Source organism: Dipodomys spectabilis, unplaced genomic scaffold (genome assembly GCF_019054845.1).
Source record: "Dipodomys spectabilis isolate Male_0828 unplaced genomic scaffold, ASM1905484v1 ptg000117l, whole genome shotgun sequence".
In the NCBI taxonomy this organism is placed as follows: domain Eukaryota; kingdom Metazoa; phylum Chordata; class Mammalia; order Rodentia; family Heteromyidae; genus Dipodomys; species Dipodomys spectabilis.
The window spans coordinates 1,355,728-1,366,346 of NW_024870794.1; the positions used below are offsets into that span (position 1 = coordinate 1,355,728).

Consider the following 10,619-nt stretch of genomic DNA (forward strand, 5'->3'; position numbering starts at 1 on the left):
ACACACACACACACACACAAAATGGAATTCTATTCACCCAAAAGAAAGGATGACTTTTCACCAGTCTTAAGGAAAATTAAAGGCTTGGGAAAATTTTACTAAGAGAAAGGAATGCAGACTCAGAAAATACAGGTTTCATGGATTCATTAATTTATGATAGCTAGAAGGTGCCTACAAATCTACAAGTAAACAAGACAGATTCTACCTCTTCCCAGTTAGAATGGCCATTATGAAGAAAACTAATAGAAAATGCTGCCATAGGTATAGCCAATTGGGAACCTCCCTGGGCTGGCTTTGAACCATGACCCTCAGATCTCAGCCTCCTGAGTAGTTAGGATTACAGACAGTCGTGAGCCACCAGCTCCCGGCTCCAATTGGGAACTCTATTAAACTGTTGGTGAGAAATTAAACTTGTTCAACCCCTCTGGAATGCAGTATGGAGTTTCCTCAAAAGACTAAACATAAATCTCTCTTATGAACCCGTAATTCCCCTCATGGGCAGTAATCCAATAACTAAACAAGCTCACACTAACGCTACAAGTATAACCATGTTCAGGGCCCAGGCCCACAGTTCAAGGACTGGAAAAAAATGTTACCACTGCTGGTATTTGATCCCGAAAATATGAACGTTTTGACATAAGATAACATATCATTCTATTTGCAGTAGCTAGGACAGGATTTAAATGTTGTGGGTGATAAAATTGCTTCCTAGTTGAATGTTAGGAAAAGATGTAGGCAGTCCAACAAAAGGGAGATTTTTATTTTGGTGTTTGTCGAGGGGCTTTAAGTCTGGGCTTGTGTACTGTCTCTGAGCTCTTCAACTCAAGGTCAGTGCTCTTCATCTCGAGCCACAGTACCACTTCTGGTTTTCTGGTGTTTAAATGGAGATAAGAGTCTCAGGGACTTTCCTGCCAGGCTGGCTTTGAACAGCAGTCCTCAGTTCTCAGCTTCCTGAGTAGCTAGGATTACAGCTGTGAGCCTCTGGCACCAGGCAAAAAATGGGAGATTTTTATAAAAGAAAATCCCCCTCTTCATCTATGTCTAAACCTCAGATATCACTATTAGAACACTTCTCCCTCAACTCATTTCATCAGACATTTGTACATTTTCTCTTTTCCTTCATGTGGGAATATTGCAGTAAATATCAACTCAGCTGTGGGACTGGATCAATTGTATGAAAATGCTAGCACCTAAATCAGAAACTTTTACAACAAAACAATTAAAACCCTCATTTGGAATATTTTTTTTCTCTTTTTATTACAAATCTGTGCTTGATTCCTTCCTAATGTGATAATGGACCTCATACAGACTGATGACATTTTCTTTCTCTTCAGCAATTGGCCTTCCCCTACATGTGGTCAAATATTTAGGAATGCAAAGATTTCCATTGATAATTCATTAACCTCACCTCTAAGAGAATGCACATTTCTGGAATTTGGTCTGCTGTCTTGTTCTTATATGCATAGGCTTTCTAAGATTTCTTTGCTCTACAAAGAATTGTGTTTTCCAATCTTCGTGTGACCAATTTTAGTCTCTCTGATCAATCTTTTGACCCTCTCTCTGAAGTCTCATTTCAGTCTGTCTCATAAAATTATATTAGTTATCAGCTAAATGACTCTCAGCTTCTGTATTTTGCCTGACTTCATGTAGGCTGTGATAGTTGCCCTAAATGGCTTTGCCTACTAGAGTTTTGTTTTGTTTTGTTTTTAGAGGTCTAGGATTACTATTCAAGGTAGTAGCTTCTCGGGGCCCCATTGATCCCCAGGCCTAGAGTCAATGGGTTTATCTCCTAAAGATACAAAGAACAGCTGAATGAATTCCTGTTTTAATTGTATCAAAATGAGGCAATCCGGCATCCTTGCAAAGTCATGGATAATCCAATGTAACCACTTACAAAAATGGTCTATCAAGATGGCTTCTCAAAGTTGACTGTGAAAAAAATGCTCATTTCCAAGTCAACACCATAAAACAGATCACATCCCTGGGAGCAGACTTTTGGAAGGACGGTACCTTTTCCTTCCTTCTCTTATGATAGACCAAACCATAATATTCTGCAGTTGTGGTCAGCCTTGAGCAAATTTTCCCTAGAATATTCTGTAGTGTAAAAGAGGACTAACTATCAAAATAAAGGTGAAAATACTTGTCTACTACACACTGAATTATCTATTTTATATCTGTTGTTATTTTCATTACTTCAAACATATGGATAATTTAAACTTGGGATTAGACAAGTGGCAAAATATTAATAGAATAAACACTCAGTTTACTTTCATATATTCAATATAGTACACTTAACCATCTATGGAAAATTAAATCCAACTGTAGAAACAATGGCAGAAATATAAAATAACCCTCAATATGTATAATCAAGCACACATACACCATCAACTATCTACTCAGAAATTCAGTCTCTCTGTAAATATTTATTTGGTAGAAAACAATAAAAATTTAATTAATGAATTTGACTTTTAAGTATCATCTGAAACATTCCTCATATATACAATTTTGTATAATTTTATAGATTTCACCTAGACAGGAATTTAACATGCATGTAGACATCAAATTTCCACAATTTAAGCTAGATGAGAGTATTCAAACTCTGATGTACTGTGTGGTATGAATATTACCACAGTGCTGAACCCTCCCACCTAAAACCAAGTCATGTGCAATAATTTATTATTTTATGTGAAGATGAGTGCTAAGTGTAGAATACATTTTGAATTATTACATTAATTCACAGAAATGAAACAATAATGATATGTTATTTGTTTAAATTCTAATGCTTCTCAATTTTACAATTCATGAAATATATTATTAAACTTAGTTGCCCTTTCTTTTCTATAGGTACTGAAATTAAAATTATATATTAAACATTCAATATTAAGAAATCAATAATAAGTAACCTTTTTTAAAAATGATATACTATTAAACTGTGATTTGATGTATGGTTCTAACAAGTTATGAGGTAAAAAAAAAATTACTAGAATTATTAGTAATATTTTTTAACTTACAAGCTTGTTGTTTACTAATTTTGTCATTTTTTTATTCTTGTTCCAAGTCATCTCTTCACCTTAATTGTTTAATTTTCTATTTTATCTCTATTGCTTTACTGATTGTGCATTTTGTTTTCCCTTTTTAGTGACTGACATGAGGCTGAAAATCTGTATGCTAGTTTATTACTTCCTATGTTAAAGTCAAATTACTGCTCTCCACAGCTGTTTTACTCTTCTTTGTATAGTACAGTATTTCTCCCACTCACCTCTCCTGTATTGCTGCTTGCTATCATGTATTTTATGTTTTTTATTTAAATTCTATTGTCAAGTTAATGTACAGAGGGGTTATATTTACATAAGTAAGATAATGAATTCATTTTTTTTATAACTTGTTATCCCTTCCCCCATTTTTCTCCCTCTTCCTTCCCAATGCCCCTCCCAAGACTATTTCCAACATATTGTCTTGTGAGTATCACTGGTTCATATGTTCCCCCTTTTGTCCTTGGTCTCACCGTTTTACTTTTTCCCTTTCCCTTAACTAGTTCAGATCAACATATTTACAATACCCAGAGAATCAAAATCAAATACAGTTACTACAGAGGATAAATCATAAGTGTGGAAAACACAAAAGGATAAAAAGAAATCACATAGTACATTTAGAACAACAACAAGGTAAAACATATCTTGGAGATCATTTCCCTTGGAATCACATTACACCTTCATATGTACATAGCTATTGAGCTATTCTTCTTATCTACTAAGATTATCCTTGATGTACACGATAATGCTCCCCTATTACACAGTAATTCCACTTCTTGGCATTTACCCAAGTGACCACAAACAAGGTCACACTAAAGCTACCAGAACAATTATGTTTATCACAGTATTATTTATCATAGCTAGGATATGGAATCAACCCAGATGCTCCTCAGTAGATAAATGGATCAAGAGAATGTCACACACACACACACACACATACACACACGTATACACACATACACACACATATGGAATACTAAGCTTCCATCAGAAAGAATGATACCACCTCATTTGTAATGATATGGAAGATCTTGGGAAAAAATCATATTAAGTGAAGTAAGCCAGACTTAAAGAAACATAGGTCCCATTGTTTCCCTTATTTGTAATTATTAGTTTACATCTAGGAAAATCTCATGTATTTTAATTTGACATTTTGTTCTATGTTGAGCATACAACATTATTGCTACATTGTTTGTTATTATTTCTGCAATCAGGCAGGTATATTTAAAGAATTATGTTCATGACATCCATTACTGAAGGAAGAACATCTAAAAGAGCAGCACCTACTAGGAAGAACAACTCCTACTCATTTAGCTTCATTCCTATGTAAGGCTCGTTTTGTCCTCTGTATCCTCATGTTGTACATTAAATTACTTGGTCATCCCGTATATTTACTATCTTCTACATTGTGGCCTAAATGCCTCAGCAATTCCAGTTTGCTTTACTTTTAAATAAATTTCTCTCTTAAATAAATTTCTCTCTTGAGGTTTGTGTGTGTGTGTGTGTGTGTGTGTGTGTGTGTGTGTGTGTGTGTGTGTGTGTGTGTGTATAGCTTTACAAATATCAGAAGACAACATTTTTCTTCATTTAGAATACATCTTTCAGGTCATTGTAAGTTATGCCTAATTGGAGAAATCTCTTGCTATTTTATTTTTATTTTTATTTTTTTGGTCTGGTCGTGGAGCCTGAACTCTGGGCCTGGGCGCTGTCCCTCAGCTCTTCAGCTCAAGGCTAGTGGTCTACCACTTGAGCCACAGTGCCACTTCCGGCTTTTTTTTTTTTGCTTATGTGGTGCTGAGGAATCGAACCCAGGGCCTCGAGCATGCAAGGCAAGCGCTCTACCACTGAGCCACCTTCCCAGCCCTCTCTTGCTATTTTAAAGATGAAACAGAAAAATATATTTGTGCATGCACCACAGTTGCTTTATTAGTCTGTCGTTGTACACAACATCTATTTATATCTGGGCGGCTATTGTGAACCATGTCAATAACAGACAACTACAGATATACTTACGAGTTACCCAGAGAGAAATAATCAAATGATTGGTGTGTCAGATCATATTTCAACTTTGCATTTCTTTAGAAAACTACAAAGTACTTTCTACAATGAGAATACTAACCTGTATTTTGAACAAGAGTGTAGAAAATTTCCTTTTCTCACACTCTCAACAACATTATTACATTTTGAATTTTTTAAGGGCAGGATTTTACTATGTGCAGAACCCCAGACTGGCCTTAGACTCCAATCCTCTTACTCCAAACTGCTAAATGCTTGGATTTACAAGCCTTTTCCACCACACCTGGTTCGTTTGATTTTTCTGATAAGTTATAATAGTTATGAAGTAGTATCATAGTAACTTTCAATTGCAATTCTCTAATGACTTCTGTTCACAAAGCATTAACCCAGCATAGAAGTGGTATTAAACATTACTTTGTAAACACACTGACGCTTTTCAGGGCTTTTTGGAAAACATTTCTATTCAGAACTTTTGTCCATTTTTAAACGTTTCTTGTTAATCTCATCTTTAATCTCTCTATATAAAATCAATACTTAATTCAATATAGTAGAAAGGAAAAAATTAAGCAACTCCTAACATTTTTCAATTTTCAATAATATTATATTGTTTAAATCATTTTCTGTTTTCACTTAAGACTATATAAATAAATTTAGTTAGACCTTTTACAAGGCTATATATATTTTATTTATTTTTCTTTCATGGCTTTTTCCAAAGCCTGTGTGTCTAGTATTTCTAGGTTTCTTTCAGTTTCATGTAGTAGTTCAGATTTCAAACTGATGTATAAATGGAAAGAAGCAAAAAAAATAGAGCTCCTCTCATCTGATGATGCCTCTACAAGAATGAGGAATGAGTTCATTCTTCTAAGGACCTTTGATTGGCTATCTAAAAGAGAATTCATTCCTCTAGGTATTCCCTATTTTTGCAATTTAACTTAAATCATGTAAAACACAATATACTACTCAGAGACTTACGTTTTCATCAGTTTTGCACATTTTCATATGGAGTTCACCTGAGTCTCCAACATTCCTTTTCATTATTCTGTCCCTGATGTTTTTATACTGCCAAGACATAATAAAATCAGTTTGATTTACAGCATGAGAATTTATCCATCTGGCTGCCTTTAAAGCAGAGCATGGTCAATAGAGAACATTCCTTCTGGTTTCTCATTACATGTAATGGCTTTTGTAATCCTTATTGCATTCTATTTAGTATTTTAAAAAACTGCTGGCTAGTTTGTGATCATTTGGGTAAATGTCCCAAAGTGGTACTGTTGGATCGTAGAGGAGCTCTATGTATGGTCTTTGGAGAAACCTCCATACTAATTTCCAAAGCTGTTGAACAAGTTTACACTCCCAACAATAATGCATTAAGGTTCCCTTCTGTCCACATACCCTCCATCATCTGTTGTTATTAGAGTTCTTGATTATAGCCATTCTAACTGGGGTGATATGGTATCTCAATGTTGTTTTGATTTGCATTTCTTTTATGGCTAGAGAGGTTGAGCATTTCTTCATGTGTCTATTGACCATCCACCTTTCCTCTTCAGACAAGTTTCTCTTTAAGTCTTTAGCTCACTTATTTATTGGGCAGTTGTTTCTTTGAGGATCTGTCATTGGGGGATTTAATTTTTTTTAGTTCCAGGTATATTTTGGATATGAGACCCTTGTCCATTACTAGCACAACTATGTTTATTGCAACATTATTTACCATGGCTAAGATATGGAACAAACCCAGATGCCCCTCACTAGATGAAAGAATGAAGAAAATGTTATATATATAATCAATGGAATTCTAGGCCTCCATCAGAAAGAATGACATTGTCCCATTTGTTAGGAAATGGAAAGACTTGGAAAAAATTACATTAAGTGAATTAAGCCAGGCCCAAAAAAAACCTAGTTCCCATGGTTTCCCTTATTTGACATAACTAGTATATATCTGAGACAAGCAGAAAAGGTCAGATCAGTTGATGTTAGGTGAAATGAACCCCAAGATAAGTATTCAATTGTTTTTTGTCTTTATTGCAATTGTTTCAAACACTTATAAGATGATTTCTTTGTTGATTTGTATGTCCGTCCCCCATGGTAAAACCCATGCTTTCACTGTATTTGATGTTGGTATAATTTTTGGAGGGGAAGGGAAAAAAACAAATCGTTTAAATAGGGATGCAGGTGGACTCATTGCAATAATAAGATGTACAAGTCCTTATGTCGAAAAACGAACTTTACATCTTTGGTGGGGGGTGGTGGGGGTTGGTGGGATGGGGGGCTGTGGGGGGAGATGGGAAGGGATGGGAACAGGATGCAAAGAAGGAGGCAACAATGCTTGATAAGAAATATACTCATTATCTTGCCCATGTAATTGTAAGCTCATTCCTAGAAGTTTATTTTAAGTATTTCCCAAGTTTTATTTCTCTTAATTCTTAAGAAAACATTTGCTATAATTCTAATATTATTACCATTTTGGTGTTAGGAAATATTGTAATTATAGGCACTAAGTGCATGGCTCAAAGACATATAGTGGGGAAGTGAATGAATCAAAATTTCCAAAAATTAGCAATAAAAAGTAGGTAAAATCCTCTCCATTCCCTTACACTCTCAATTCAATATTCATGTTGTCCAAGAAATATTAGCAATTATTGCCCACGGTAATTGTTTTCTGTCACATTATGTCTTCAACACAGACTGTGTTGGTAAGTGAGGTCTAAAGAGAGACAAATCTCTTCTGTTCCACAGTTCCAGTATACATTTCAAAAAGTACTAAAATAGATGGTAGCTGGTGGCTCAAGCCACCATATAATCCTGGCTACAGAAGAAGCTGAGATCTGAGGATTGCGCTTCAAAGCCAGCCCAGGCTGGAAAGTCTATGAGACTCTTATCTCCAGTAAACCACTAAGAAAGCAGAAATGGCACTGTGGCTCAAGGAGTAGAGCACTCGCCTTCAGCTGAAAGGCGCACAGACAACGCCCAAGCCCAGAGTTCAAGCCGCATGACCAAAACAAAAACAAAAACAGAAAAAGGACTTACTATCTTTTAAGAATCCAAAAATGAAATAAATTCACATATAATCACTCCAAAATGCTTTAAAAGCAGAAGATGATAAACAAGCCTCCATGAAGTAAATTTTCTTCTACTTTTTAAATTATTCTGAAAGCCTTGTGCTTCTTGGTCACACCTGTAATCCTGTCTACTCGGGTATCTGCTCAAGAAACTGAGATCCGTGGATAACAGTTGGAAGCCAATCAGGACAAAAAATATTCATGAGATTACTTTTTTAAAAAAATTAATGAACTAGCAAAGAGACAAGAATGGAGATGTAGCTTATATAGTAGCTCATCAATCTAGAGAGGAATAGCCTAGCAAGACCTTGATGCACTGAATTCAAACTCTGAGAATGAAAATGCTCAGGCATGCACATACCCAAACACACACACACATTTATTCAAAATATCTTCATATCAGTGTTTTGCATTAATTTCTTTGTTAACGATATTATATGGATAAAATAGGGGAAATATTGTCTTCCATCCCAGAACATTTTTATGTTTTTTATTGTAAAAGTACTGTACAGACTGGTTACAGTTACATGAAAAAAGTAACGAATACATTTCCTATCAAGCATTGTTACATCCTCCTTTTTTTTCCCCCACCATCCCTTCCCTCCCACCTCCACAAGTACACTGCCCTCCCCCCACCCGCTTAAATTGTAAAGTTCATTTTTCAACATACTGTCTTGTGCATCAAATTGTTGCAATGGGTCATACTGTATGCTTATTTAAGAATTTTTTTCCCTTTCCCTCCCCAAATTAGAGAAGTGTATATACAAGATGGAGGTGCACCAACATCAGATACAGTGAAAACAGGGGTTTAAGTGTAGGGGACACACATATAAATAAATCACATCGTACATTATAAATATATTAGAAACAACAGAAAGAAATAAAAAACCACTTGTGTCCCTGTCTTGAGGTTCATTTACCTTAACAACATATTTTCTAGTCATATGCACATGTTTTGACTTTTTCTTTTTTTAAATTGTGAAAATACCATACAGAGGAGTTAAAATTACATGGAAAAGGTAATGTGTACATTTCTTATCAAGCATTGTTGCCTCCTCCTTTTTTTTTGCCTTAACATACCTTCTTTGCTTATCCCAGAGATACATTAGTTATTGCAAATAAGGGATACCATAGGACCTATGTTTCTTTTTTTTATTGTGAAAATACCATACAGAGGGGTTACAATTACATGGGCTAGTTATTGAGTGCATTTCTTTTTTTTTATTTTGAGAATACTGACAGAGGATTTACAATTACATGGGCAAGATAACGATTACATTTCTTATCAAGCATTGTTGCCTCCTCTTTGTTTCCCATTCCCATCCCTTACCATACTCTCCCACTTCCCCCACCTGGTCCTCCTCCCCTCGAAGTATTAAAGTTCATTTTTTGACATAATGACTTGTACATCTCACTGTTGCAATGGTTCCACCTGTATCCCTAGTTAAACGAATTGGTTTTTTCCTTCCCCTCCACAAATTATACCAACATCAAATGTAGTGAAAGCATGGGTTATACCTTGGGGGAGGGACATACAAAGCAACATAGAAGTCGTCTTATAAATATGTTAGAAAAAATTGCATGAAAGGAAAAAAACAAAGAACAAAAAAAATTTGAATATTTATCTTAGAGTTCATTCCCCTAACATCGACTTATCTGACCTTTTCTCCTTGTCTCAGACACATACTAGTTATTGCAAATAAGGAAAACATGGGATCTATGTTTCTTTGGGCCTGGCTAACTTCACTTCTTTGGGCCTGGCATAATTTACTTAATATAATTTTTTCCAAGTCTTTCCATTTCCTAACAAACTGGGTGATGTCATTCTTTCTGATTGAGGCATAGAATTCCAGTACACACACACACACACACACACACAAACACACACACACACACACACACACACACACACACACACACATTTTCTTGATCCATTCGTTTACTGTGGGGCATCGGGTTTAGTTATGTATCTTAGCTATGGTAAATAATGCTGCAAGGAACATAGTTTTGCTCGTAGTTTTAGTATGGTCTTGTTTTTGATCATTTGGGTGAATGCCCAAAATGGGATTGCTGGGTCTTAGGGGCGCTCTCTGTAGTCTTTTGAGGAACCTCCATACTACTTTCCAAAGTCTTCGAACAAGTTTAAACTCCAAACAACAAGGCATTAAGGTTACCTTCTGTCCACATCCCATCAGGAAATCTGTTCTTTTAAAAATCTGGAATGCTTCACGAAGTTGAGTGTCATCCTCAGTCAGGGGCTATTCTTCTCTTTATTGTTCCAATGTTAGTGTATGTGCTAATGAATTGAGCACAAAACAATTTTATATACAAAGTGTAATTGATTTTCTTAAACTAGACAATTCCACAAAAATTAAATTCAAAAGAATTGTCGTGAAATTTTAGAACCATGTATTTCTTACATAAGAACACATTTAAGAATAAAGTCAAGATTGACATGTCAAAAACAAAATAATTCCAGACATTTGTTGTTCAACGGATGTGTAGGAGGAGGAAT

At 35.3% G+C, this 10,619-nt stretch overlaps 1 non-coding gene across 1 annotated transcript; it reads right to left on the minus strand.

Annotated features, from left to right (window-relative positions):
* Positions 1 to 10,314: 10,314 nt before the first annotated feature.
* Positions 10,315 to 10,416, minus strand: LOC122115131. Its single transcript, XR_006148725.1, has one exon. It is a non-coding gene; the product is annotated as a U6 spliceosomal RNA (small nuclear RNA).
* Positions 10,417 to 10,619: the final 203 nt, after the last annotated feature.